The following is a 14,558-nucleotide window of genomic DNA, read 5'->3' on the forward strand; positions in this document are numbered from 1 at the left end:
CGGAACTACTTACACCCAGAGGCACTTCATGGTCGAGAGGGGAGCTATATAATATGAACCGATGCAGCGGATGTCTCGGGAGGTACGAAGTCTTTTGCGAGCTCTTTATCAAAGGAATCTGCCACGTTTAGGCATCACTGCTCCCACAAGTGCGATGCACGGAAACCGCAGAGGGCGACTATTACCTCCCTTTTGGCCCCCTCCCTATCCTCCAATACTCAACGGGTACACATGAACTATCAAAGCAGATCTCAACCTTAGTGCTGCTTTAAAATTATAAAATGAGAAGCATTACAGTGAGAAGACGCATTGTTCAAGATATTGCAATTGCGCGTTTCAGAACACACAGTCCATGGAAGAAGAAAAAACTGACCAAGAGCAGGCAGGACTCGCACACTGAGGGTTCCGTGCAGACTTATGTATATAGTTCATCCATCCATGGAATCGAGAATCTCAACGATTTTTTCCTGTTTCCGATATAGATGCTGGCAAGACACCGATCCCAGGAATTTCTAGATCGTATCAAAATTTCTAAAGTAGTTCTCCAGACTTGATTGGGTAATTATGATGTAAAAATAAAAAGGTACTGTATGCATGAAAACCTGGGTCCTATGTAAGAGAGGGCCTGGTGGCCCTAATCATATCAGCTTAAATAAATAAATACAACTAATATTTAACCTGATATGATTAGGGCCACCAGGCCGTCTCTTACATCTGATCAGGGTTTCACACATACAGTACCTTTTTTACATCATGATTATCCAGTCAATAACAATTTTAGTACGACAAATGGTTTGAGTGTCTGAAGTGGCAATGTCAGTGAACAACGCTGCCTGTGAACCAAATGGTTCTGAGCACTATGGGACTTAACATCTATGGTCATCAGTCCCCTATAACTTAGAACTACTTAAACCTAACTAACCTAAGGACATCACACAACACCCAGTCATCACGAGGCACAGAAAATCCCTGACCCCGCCGGGAATCGAACTCGGGCGCGGGAAGCGAGAACGCTACCACACGACCACGAGGTGCGGACGACTGTGAACCAATAAGCAGTACCTGTACTACTGCAGCCGCTGCCAATAATAGTGATAATGATGATAATGATATTGACAGATATAAAAAGAATTTATAGGTGTACAAGACGGATGTTTTCTGATACGGGGAGTTCTGGAGAAAGGAAATACAAGGACTGCATCAGCAGTATGCACTTGTAAGATTGTTACAAGCACACAAATTGGCCTTTTCAAATACAAGAATCAAAATGAAAGAAAACTGAACTTACTTTACATTACTAAAAGGAACGATGAATAATCTTGCCTTATTACACACGAAAAATAATAGATTGCAGCGTCTTTAGATCGCCTAAAGCACCAGGTCAGCATGACTGTTCGGTGATTTCTAACCCATAGCATTCCCAACATATGGACTTCGGCCTTGCATTACTAGATCGTGAAGCTAGCTTCATTGTTGTAACCGACGCAGTTATCTGTAATGAAGTACTGTCTGAAAGAAGTTATACAACTATTGTCACAACTCGGCAAGATTTCAAAGTGGTCTAAAGATTGTCTACATGCTTTAAACGTTCAGAAATTTAAAACAGCAAACTTAAAAAACGGAGAAACTAGTATTCTATGATTATAACATCAGTGAATCACAATTGATATCTGACAACTCATATAAATACTTTGTAGGAATATGAAATGGAACGATCACATAGGCTAAGTCGTAGGTTATAGCAGATAATAGCCTTAATTTTATCGATAGACTACTAGGGAAATACATTCAGTCTTTAAAGGAGGTAACTTACAAATTATTCGCGCTACGCATCCTAGAATATAGCTCAAGTGTGTGGAACCCGTCACCCGTACTATGTAGGACTAACGAGAGGCACTGAATACGTACAAAGGAAGGAAGCACGAATGGTCACATGATTGTCTGACTCTCGGTAGAGCGTCACAGAGATGATGAAGAAATTGAACTGGTAGATTCGTGAAGCTATACGAGAACTATCCCGAGAAATCCTACTTACGAAATTTCAATTACCGGTTTAAATGGAAATCATTTTCGATATTAGGCTGCGTCATACCGCTTTGCAGCGTTCCTCTTTAAGGCAACGGCCCTGAAGATAACCTCTGCAACGTCGGAATTCTAGTTTTAGTGTTAACCAGAATTATATCATTCAGATAAACACTGAGCGTGGACCTGACAAGCTTGTATTTCAAGAACTGGTTTTAAATGAAACTTTAGGAATATGTTACAACCCCTACGTATCGCTCCCATAGGATTCGTGAGGAAGAGATCAGATTAATTTCAGTATCCACAGACGCATTTAAACAGTCATTCTTCCCGCCCTCCATAAATGAAAGTAACGAAAAAAAGCCATAATAACGGGTACAATGAGACGTACCGTCTGTCACGCACATCAAAGTGGTTTTGCAATGTGTAGATGTAGAAGTAGATGTAGATATGGTCTGACTTGTCTCCATTCTCTCCCATTCGAGGCAATTAAATTATTCTAATCCGGTCTTCACTGCTTCGTATCTCTCCAACCATTTGAGGCTGACAATCTTCAACAATAGCTAAATGGGACTAACTTCGATGGTAACTGACTACGCTCATAGAATTGCAGTACTACATAGTTAAGATACAATGAAATTGTTATTCTAAAAATTGACACAGTATTCCTTTTACAGCATAAAACAATAAAGCCTAACGTAATTAATGCAAAAAGCGATACACACAGTGTACAGTAGAAACTTACAGCTATTGTTTCCATTCTATGCGTAAAACAACTCGGCTGAACACCAAGAAGCAAAGCATTAAATGTTAGATGTTTGCGTGTGTGGAGTATTGTTATGTTACACAAGCAGCTTGTAATTTTGATAAAAATTATATAAAATTTTTGCATTCATCTTGATGTGCCAGTCTTTAAACTACAATAAAACGAGGTCTCGAGGAAAGAAAAGATTGTAGCATCCAATCTAGAGATGTGTGTTTCTGGCGAAAGCAACTGTGTGCTGACTTTTATAAAAAGTTTAATGGCGTACTTGTGACTGTTTGAGTTAAGTAACAATCATTATAATTGTAGTAAAACAACCTGTTTCAATATGTCTGTTTTTGAAAATACACCATGTAACATTTAGCATATATAAATAGAAATTTTAAGACTTCAGATTGAGTCTGGGACCGTCTTGCTGCGAACACAAATCAATCGGGAGAAGAGCTTTAATGTATAGTGATAAAATAAACTGGCGTCGTAACAGGGATGCAGTAATATATCAGAGTGAATATTTAAGGAATATCGTCTTTGACAAAACTAGCCAGAGCCCTTGAAAGCACTTGTACTGAAATTGTCACTAACCAGATAGGAAATAAACTTTAGATTTTAATAGGTCAGGAGAACAATTAAGCTTTAGAAGAAGAGATTGGACCACTGACCAACTGCCAGCAGTGAGTGAAACTGTAAAAAATAATAATGAGTATGATTTTCTCTCTCTCCCTCTCCCTCTCTCTCTCTCTCTCTCTCTCTCTCTCTCTCTCTCTCTCTCTCTCTCTCTCTCTCTCTCTGGGATTCATATACACTCCTGGAAATTGAAATAAGAACACCGTGAATTCATTGTCCCAGGAAGGGGAAACTTTATTGACACATTCCTGGGGTCAGATACATCACATGATCACACTGACAGAACCACAGGCACATAGACACAGGCAACAGAGCATGCACAATGTCGGCACTAGTACAGTGTATATCCACCTTTCGCAGCAATGCAGGCTGCTATTCTCCCATGGAGACGATCGTAGAGATGCTGGATGTAGTCCCGTGGAACGGCTTGCCATGCCATTTCTACCTGGCGCCTCAGTTGGACCAGCGTTCGTGCTGGACGTGCAGACCGCGTGAGACGACGCTTCATCCAGTCCCAAACATGCTCAATGGGGGACAGATCCGGAGATCTTGCTGGCCAGGGTAGTTGACTTACACCTTCTAGAGCACGTTGGGTAGCACGGGATACATGCGGACGTGCATTGTCCTGTTGGAACAGCAAGTTCCCTTGCCGGTCTAGGAATGGTAGAACGATGGGTTCGATGACGGTTTGGATGTACCGTGCACTATTCAGTGTCCCCTCGACGATCACCAGTGGTGTACGGCCAGTGTAGGAGATCGCTCCCCACACCATGATGCCGGGTGTTGGCCCTGTGTGCCTCGGTCGTATGCAGTCCTGATTGTGGCGCTCACCTGCACGGCGCCAAACACGCATACGACCATCATTGGCACCAAGGCAGAAGCGACTCTCATCGCTGAAGACGACACGTCTCCATTCGTCCCTCCATTCACGCCTGTCGCGACACCACTGGAGGCGGGCTGCACGATGTTGGGGCGTGAGCGTAAGACGGCCTAACGGTGTGCGGGACCGTAGCCCAGCTTCATGGAGACGGTTGCGAATGGTCCTCGCCGATACCCCAGGAGCAACAGTGTCCCTAATTTGCTGGGAAGTGGCGGTGCGGTCCCCTACGGCACTGCATAGGATCCTACGGTCTTGGCGTGCATCCGTGCGTCGCTGCGGTCCGGTCCCAGGTCGACGGGCACGTGCACCTTCCGCCGACCACTGGCGACAACATCGATGTACTGTGGAGACCCCACGCCCCACGTGTTGAGCAATTCGGCGGTACGTCCACCCGGCCTCCCGCATGCCCACTATACGCCCTCGCTCAAAGTCCGTCAACTGCACATACGGTTCACGTCCACGCTGTCGCGGCATGCTACCAGTGTTAAAGACTGCGATGGAGCTCCGTATGCCACGGCAAACTGGCTGACACTGACGGCGGCGGTGCACAAATGCTGCGCAGCTAGCGCCATTCGACGGCCAACACCGCGGTTCCTGGTGTGTCCGCTGTGCCGTGCGTGTGATCATTGCTTGTACAGCCCTCTCGCAGTGTCCGGAGCAAGTATGGTGGGTCTGACACACCGGTGTCAATGTGTTCTTTTTTCCATTTCCAGGAGTGTAGTTCCATATGGTTTTTGATTCAGGTTCAACCAAATATATACTTATAGCCCTTGAGAAGCCAGAAATAGATTAAACATATATTAGTTTACTGGAGAAAATACAGCTTTCATCAGACCTCGATGAGAATAGTGAGAAATTCAGAAATGAGATAGAAATCGAACAAGGATTTAACACACCACCAAAATTAATTTCAGCAGTCTTAGAGGACTGGAACAACAGAATTGAGGTAGTAGGAAAGTAGATCTGAAAGTGAATTACAATAAAACTAAAATTGCATCTAACCAAAATACGGAAACAATGTAGTACAAATTAATGAGGAAGTTGGTCGGTTTTTTTCTTCGTGGCTGATGAAGACAGTGATTGGATGGACACGAGAAGACAGATATACAGGAGTAAAAATAATCTGAAGTGCAATTGTTAATTTAAGCAGGGATTTCGAGCTTCAGCTTCCGTTATTTTGGATAAGGTAAGCCAGTAAGGAGGGATTCGTGTTGGGAATAAATAGAAATGACGAGAAAAACTGGCGAGATTTGTAGCCGGAGAATAGATGAGTCTGACCAAGTTAGTTTTCTGCTAGATTGAAATAGAGAAGACCGAGGTGATGACCTAATGAAAAACGGTAGATGGTGTTAGAAAATACAAAGGAGAAACAGTGGTGTGTGTTGCTTAAGACCGTAATACATGGAAAAGTTGAAAGACGAAATTCCTTGGAGTTATGCGATGATAAAGGGTAAAGTTGTTTAAAGAGACGTGCGTGCCCACCTACTGGACAGTTATTTTATGGAGATCAGATGATTTCCCCTGTTGCATGTGTGTAGTTTTTCTGTCTTTATATAAGATCAACCAGCTCTGAAGTCATTCTTTTCTATTATCTTTTCATCCCAGTGATGTCTTCTACCCACAGTCTGATTTTCTTGACACAGGTACTGCATTCTGCCGGCCTGTGTGGCCGAGCGGTTCTAGGCGCTTCAGTCTGGAACCGCGGGACCGCTACGGTCGCAGATTCGAATCCTGCCACGGGCATGGATGTATGTGATGTCCTTAGGTTAGGTAGGTTTAAGTAGTTCTAAGTTCTAGAGGACTGATGACAGATGTTAAGTCCCATAGTGCTCAGAGCCATTTTTTTACTGCATTCTGTTGTTTGTCACATGAATGTAGCATACTGTAAGCTGTAGCACTTCGTTTCCGAAACGGGTGCAAGAGACTGCAACTGCCGTCCTTTCTTTAAAAAAGACGTATTGCAAATGTACAAATTAGTAGGGCATTGTCAATTGAAAGTATGAATGACTGGCATATGAGAAACCCATTCATGGGCAATAATTAATTAAAAATGTTTTACTTTGGGAGTACCACTTGGCAATCGACGAATTAAACGTAATAACTGTAAAATGATAGTACCGCTAGTCACATCAATAAACTGTTCATTTCTATTTTCGTTCCGTTAAACGCGATATCGACGTTACATATATTTAAACTAACAGCAATGTTGCAAATAAGGGAAGGAAAGCTGTTTCGAAAGATTGAAAGATTTGACGCTGTAAAAAGTGCACCAATTTTGGCCATTAAGTAGGGGGATACCAATATTCTCGACAGCCTGCACCAAGAGTACAGCACGAACGTCCACTACGTCCGGCACTATGTGGCCAAGCTATGGCCACTGGCCATAGCTTAGCAACTGCGTGAGGTGCATGCCCTGCACGAGTAGCAGCTCCGACCGCCTCGGGTTCTCTCGGGAGCGCTCGACTGCGCGGCATACGGCGGTGCACTCAAATCACCGACAGGACAGACGCACTTTGCTCAGCAGCGCTGCGCCCTGGCTTCCATCGAGTTTTCGGTTGTAAACCTGCTAAACTTGAACGATTGTATGTAGCACACTATTAGAATTCTATTAACAATTCTAAACTCTGAGTGACTCGTTCCAGCTGATGGAAGAGAGAAGAGAGGAGCATCGTTTTGTAGTAGACGCTGTTGAAATGTGATGATACTGAGCCCCATCGTTGAACTGTCAGTGACTACAAATGGCACACGTTTCGAAACCACATTGAAGTTATAAGCTGTCTATTTAACAATATGTTTGTTAGATACACAGAAGGAATTCGGAAATTTATTGGATAGTGCCGTGAGACGGTACACAACGAAAAAATATCACAGGTTTAACTTTATAAGTTTGCTGTGCAGCCAATTCTTCTTTCGTGTCTCAGCATCTGTTTTCCCAGTAAAGCAAGTTTGCACTTTTGTTTGAACAAGGAGAAGCCAGTAAACGAATGGACGTCTTCACGATCGGTTCTGCAGTGGATAAGTGAATAAAATCACAAATAACTCGTAAGTATTCTTTATATTACCCATAAATTTATTGTACCGCACTTAACCAGGAACCAATTTATGAATTTCTGATATTCCAGATCAGATCGTAATGGAGTATATACTGTTGAAAATGTGTCCTCGCGCTATTCAGTAATAGCATCCTACACATCGTAAGCCACCGATTGTTCCGAACTTCATGTTTATGAACGTGAAGAATGTTCATAGCTATGTGGGCTGCATAGAGCTTGTTCAGTGTATTACCACTCGGGTGTCAAACTAAAAGTACATCAAAATACCCCTATTTCATACAGTCTGGTTAGCTAACACAACAGACACATTTCGTCACCGCTACACAGGGAAATGACCCGATCAAAATTAAGTCATTTACAGGAGTAATGCAAAGCACTCAGACTGCGAAAAAGAACGTCATAACGTATGTGGCATGAATAATTGCTTTACAGTAGACTATGCGTCATTAGCCATGAACAGAATACTGAACTGTGTTTTACAGGGTTGTTAGTCTGTACTAGAAACTAATTGTCATCAAGTTTACCAGAAGTTCCTGTTCAGAGGGGGCTTCGCAATCGGCACGGATGTTCTCTTCCGTAATTTTTCCATAGACATAATCATCTTCGAGGTTCCACAAGGATTTCCGGGCTCGAATCGTTGGTAACAGGGGTCGAAGTGCTTTGTTAATAATTCCAAATCCCCCCTCATTCGCAAGGTGAAGCATACAAGGTGTAAATAAAGTCCGGGGACCCTTTCAATTATTTAGTGCACAAGAACTAAACATTGTACAGATGTCATACATATTGCATTTTGAAGAGAAACTCTGAAAGTTTTTTACAAACATGCGGTATGCGAGGACCCGGCAGACGTCAATACGGTAATCAAATTCTTGCCATACCCGTCCCAACATAGCATCGCCCCTTCTGTAGCACGGCCGATACAGCTCGCCATGTTTGCGACTAGCGCTATCGGCAAATTACCAAACTATGCTGTGGCGGTATACATGAAAGAAAGAAAAAAAAAACTTTTCAAGGTTTCTCTTCAAAATGACATATCTATGATATCTGTACAATGTTTGGTTCTTGTGCAATAAATAATTGGAAGTGTTCCCGGACTTACGTACACCCTGTGTACCGAATCAATTCTCCTCGCTTAGCGTCCTTGCTTCAAGATACTTTCGACATACCTTTATTTTGTAGATGGTTCACCACGTTTTGGTGTCCTGAAGTGCCTGATTCATCAATAACTAAACTAGTGTCTAAGTGTTTGGCGTCACTGTGATTTTGTGTAGCTGCGACTCGGGCGTATCATGTGGATATGTTGAACATAATTGTTTAATCGATGCAGCTACATGTGAAAACATGTATGTAGCACACTATTAGAATTCTATTAACAATTTTAAACCGGTTTCACAGACATGACACTACAAGGCGCATTTGCATGTACTATTATTTATTTTCATTACGTACTGGTAGTATGTCTCATTGCCTTTAACTGACCGAACATTCCAAGTATCATTTTCACAAACCACATCTCTGGTGGTGAGTTCTGAAGAGGTCGTGTCTTGTGGCCGAAAGCTTTGATAATATTTTATATTTATTTAAATAAGCCGGCCGCGGTGGCCGAGCGGTTCTAGGCGCCCAGTCCGGAACCGCGCGACTTCTACGGTCGCAGTTTCGAATCGTGCCTCGGGCATGGATGTGTGTGATGTCCTTAGGTTAATTAGGCTTAAGTAGTTCTAAGCTCTAGGGCTAGTTGTTAAGTCCCATAGTGCTCAGAGCCATTTGAACCATTTAATTTGAATAAATTAATCTGTCACACAATTTATCTCGCATGTACCGCATTAGTATAGGAATGGAAATATCTAATCGTTTAGGTTTTGTTTCCTCTAGAAATGTTTTTTATTACGCCATGCATTCATTCTAAGTGTACAGGATGTTTCAAAAAGAATATATGTTCTACAAACTATTATTTTGTCCAAACTATCGATCGCTGCGCCTCGGCTCGGCTATTGGAGAAACGAATATATAGTCTAGCTTATATCCCAGATCAAGATGGCAGTTGTTTTCTGTTTTGCTTGGTAACAGTCGTGTGTGTAAAATTACTACTCCGCTGCAGAATTCATTTTTTGCCCTCGAGTTTGCGAAGTGCAATTCGGTGATTACAATGCAAAGATGCTTCAGGTTGAGGTACCAAATCGATCCTCCGAATGGGTGGAACATTCGCAGATGCTATCGACAGTTTCTAGATACAGGATGTGTATGTAAAGGAAAGAATCCGTGCCGCCCTCGTGTTCCTGAAGAAAATGTTGCACGAATTCAAACTGCTTTCCAACGTAGTCCTTAAAAATCAACTCGTCGTGGCAGTCGGGAGCTACAACAGCCTACAACAATTTGGCGTGTTTTGAGACGTCGGTTGGTTATAAAGCCGTACAAGTTACAGCTGTTACAAGCTGTGCGTCTTGATGACAAACGCAAATGTGTGACATTTTGTACCGAGATTCTTGATGCTATTGACAGTAATAACACTTTCGCACAAAGCATCGTGTTCAGTGATGAAACGGCTTTCCATGTTAGTGGTCAGGTGAACAAACACAATGTCCAAATTTGGGGCCTTCGGAACCCACATGTAGCCATTGAAGATCTAAGAGATTCGCTCAAAGTTAATGTGTTTTTGTGCGATTTCCTGATCATCTGTTTATGGTCCATTCTTCTTTGATGGAAACACTGTTAACGGGCACCAGTATCTCGCTATGTTACAAAACTGGTTGTTTCCGAGGCTGCACGAAGGCGACTTCATTTTTCAACAAGACGAGGCACCCTCTCACTGGAGTTGCAAAGTGCGTGAATATCTGAATGAAACTGTACCGAACCATTGGATTGGTCGTCAAGGAGCTGGCGACTTAGCATGTCTCAGCTAGGCTCCACGGTCTCCGGATTTGACACCCTCGGATTTTTTCCTGTGGGGTTTCGTTAAAGACAACGTTTAAGTACCACCACGCCCACAGAACCTGGAAGAGATGAAGGACAGGATCCGTCCTGCCATGACATCAGTGGTGAAGGACATGCTTGTCCGAGTATGGCAGGAATTTGAGTATATGTGATGAACTGTATTGTGTCTCACTGTTTAGAGGCACGAAACGCGGGGGTGTTTTCAACTCGTTACTAAATGCAAATAAGTAGGAGGCCGAGTTGATACGAGCTGAAGGAGTCCAGGTTGCAATAATAATTGTTAGATAGAAGGATTATCATTCAAGAAACACATAGTACAATGGAATTACGTATCTTCAGTAGTTTGCAGGACTGCAGCTGCGGCTATGAACTGACAATCTCGTAACATGGAATACCATGAACTAGTACAACATATTCTCAGGGACTAAGCCGGATGGGCCCTCTCCAGAGAATCAATGCAAACATTACAGAACTGGCTGAGGGCCGATTATGAAAGTGCGTCTGCTAGGTTGAAGTCTAGCTAGGAAGTGAACGAGGCACACTCCAGTTCCTTCGGGCTGCACAGCCCGCTAGTGTGTGCTGTGCTCGGCAGACGACGGGCTGCCAACCTTGTGTTGGCGCCATGGAGGTCCTTATACCTCCATGGTTGGCGCGGCGTTATAGTAGTATCTGTGGCAATGATACTACAAACTCGTGTCGCCGATGGAGGACATATTGAACATCCGTAATCTGAACTTGAGAGGTTCGTAAATATGCGTGTAAAGTTTCATTTTCGTTTGTCTTAAAGTTAAGTAAATATATACTTTCGAAATACATACATTCTTTTTGAAACACCTTGTGTATTCATATTCAGAGCCGCTCTTTGGCGCTAGCAGTAGACCCAACTTACGGCATTTGATTTGTATATGTTTTCAAAATAAATTGCGAAGTCTGAACAGTCAGGATCCTCTTTCACGTGATTGACACCTTCATCAGGCAATTTTTGAAAAATTTCTTAGTCCTTCTGCTCCGTCGAAGTTCTGGTAATTTTGTATACGTCCGCTGGTTTCTCGCGTCCTCTGATTTTGGATAGATTTTTTCTTCCAAGCGCGGTCACCTGTGTTTCGGTGGCTCCATGACATTCAACAAGGTGTTGTGATACACCTCTGCCATATCAGACATAAACACATTTGATTTAAGAGTACTCCCCTAGGTTCCTTCGTTGCCGTTATAAATGCTTCCGTAACGGAAAGGTCACCCCTATTAGAGAACATGAAGGCACAAGAGAAGCCCTGGCACATGTCACCCAATACGAGAAGACCTGTTAGCTCAAAACCATGGACATTTTAATCCATGTGTACTGTCCATGCAAATGCAGCTAGCACCGTATTAACGCAACATTTCTGTGTGAGCCTCATTCGTTATAATCAGAATAAAATCTTAAAAGTTTAGCTGTGGTTAAGTCTCCGATTTCGATCCCTGAGTATTGTAGAACTGCACTATGGAACCACGTACTAGTGATTCCACACTGGCACTGTCGTATGCCTGTCCCTCTTTTTCCTATATTACAGAGATCTTTTCTCGACAGCAAGTAACGACCTTGCAACTCACCTAACCGAGGATGTAAAACGTGCTGTCCCATGCGAACCGCTGACGTGCATGGCGGAGGGTACTTGGCGTGGTACCACATAAGTTCTTACGTTTAAAACACGGGAAGAACGACTGCCAAAACACCTCTACGTGCTTGCTGTAGTTCCTCCTGTCGGAATTTGTTTTTAATGGAGGGTCGAGTTTGATTAGGAGCGAACCAATAGGTCTATCGCAAAATGTGTGTTACCAATATTTTTCTTGTTTCATTCTGAGTTCTTGTTGTATTCAGAATTATTATGGAGCAATTTGGTTGTAAAGTTAAACATAAATTTTTAGTTTTAGATTGTTGTAAGAATTGTCCGATTTTCGGCGTCCTCGATAAGAATTGCTCACGTTGAAACTATATAACATTAAATGATTTGTCCAATGTTAATGAAATTGCAGATTATAGGAACATATATGTGTAGTGGAAATCTCAAGTTACAGAACTTTTCAAGCACCCGCAAAGTTATTATGATTTTTTTGAAGCAACTTTTCTCAGCCCCTGTCACACACACAACAGAAAGCTTGGGTTTGTTTTTGAAGGTTTCTTTTGTAGTTGTAAGAATCTACAACCACTGTGACCGTACAGTGTGATAGGGATTTTATAGTGATGTTTAAGACTGGTTCTCTGTGTTGTGGACAGTGGGAATAACCGTTGAGTGCAATGGCGGAATCAGGCGCTACGATGCCAGTCACTAGTAAACCGTTTTCCAACAGCCCGGGGGTTTGCAGCAACGATACATTCATTTTCACAGCCGTGCACACTGTTAATCACGAGGTCTAGTACGCACGGAACCAGTCTTGCACATCATCACTATAACATCCGAATCACACTGTACCGTCACAGTGGTTATAGCTTCTTACAAACACAAGAGAAACCTTCAAAACAAAACCACGCTTTCTGTTACGTGTTTACCCTGGACTGAGAAAAACTTTTTTTTATTAAAACCATAAGAACTTTTTTGTGGGTGGTAGAAAAGTTCTGTAACTTGAGATTTCCACTGTCAGTGTATGTGCCTGTGACCTACATTTTGTTAACTTCGGACAAATACATTTCAAGCTATATAGTTTTGAAGTGAACAATTCGTGGTGAAGACATCGAAATCCAGATGATCCTTATTACTGTCTAAAATAAAAAAGATGTATATATTCAACTTTAAAACCAAATTGCTACATTCAGTCTAACGCAAAATAAAACACGAAAAATATTGGTATAACCCATTTTACGATAGACCTATTTAGATTTGCTTTTAATTAAAGCTTAAACTCGAGTCTGCATAGTAAAAAATCCGATAGTAGATTCTTCAATTACTAATGGTTCTCGATTTTCCAAGCAGGCTTTTGCGGGTTAATCGGCTTGTAACTTCAAGTATCTGCCGCTTCTCCTGTAAGTCATACGAGCCTATGAGCATTTGCGCTGCACTTCTTTGCTAAAGTTCAATATCTGCATTTAGTCCTGTTTGGTATGATCCACACACAGTTGAGCATTATTCTGAGACAGGACACACAAGTGATTTATCAACAATCTCCTTTGTAATCTGATAAATTTTCACAGCATCTTGCCAACAAACAACCAGGAACTTGTATAAGCCAAATGATTCCAATTGTGAGTCATTGATGTTCTAGTCACATGATACTATGTTTCTACGTTTTGTGAAGTGCATGACTGTACTCGGCTGGACGCTTTAAGTTGCCTGTCTTTGCACCCCTGTGGAATTTTAGCATGATCTTGATATTGGATATGGTCATTTGTGCAGGTTTCTCCAGGGAAGTACTTCATTGTAAATAATTGGATCACCTGGAAATAGTGTGCGCTTACCATTAATATTGTCCACCTCGGCCTTAACATACAATAAACAAACAAGGATCCTAACACACTTCCCTAGGGTACACCTGAAGTTATTGCTACTTCTGTCGATGACTATCCAGTGTAACGTGCTAGTCCTCCCTACTATGATGTATCATGCAATACGAGAGAAAGCAGCGTGACTTGACGTGACGGTGCTAGAGAGAGAGAGAGAGAGAGAGAGAGAGAGAGAGAGAGATACTTCATTACTCTGTGGCGGTTAGCGCTCATATAATTATTCTTAGTGTAGGAAGTCTTTGTTCTTATTAAGAAGTAATTCATTAAGAGATTTCAGTCTTGTGAAGTATAAATTGACACCATTGCGAGATTTTGAAGGAAATTGTATTATATATCTGTATACAAGCCAGTGAACAGATAATTCATGAAACGAGAAGAATTTCATTGACACAAAAGTCAATAAAAGATTGTACATTTCGAGAAGGTACCTGTGTATTCACAATTGACGTATACTCCAATTATGATCTATTAATGAATACCAGCTCGAGAAAATTTCTGACGGGAGCGTTCAGTTCTAATTAAATTGTTTGATGCTTTCTTCGGAAAAGGAGTAATTTCGCGGATCATTTAAATCCACCAATGTTTGACATTCCTAAGAACTGAAAGCAAATCTGAATGCTATGAAACAGAGCCCAGACGAATATTTCTCCGCAACTTTAACAGTTTCAGCTTCAATACAGCGTCTGCAGCAGCTGGAGCAGATTGCTACAACAGAAGCGTGTAGTGTGAAAGCAGTTTCACGCATCGCCCTATATTAAATCAACGGTGTGGGTATTCAACACAACAGAGCACACACAGTCACTCAAATAT

Source organism: Schistocerca serialis, chromosome 2 (assembly GCF_023864345.2).
Source record: "Schistocerca serialis cubense isolate TAMUIC-IGC-003099 chromosome 2, iqSchSeri2.2, whole genome shotgun sequence".
NCBI classification, from domain to species: Eukaryota; Metazoa; Arthropoda; class Insecta; order Orthoptera; family Acrididae; genus Schistocerca; species Schistocerca serialis.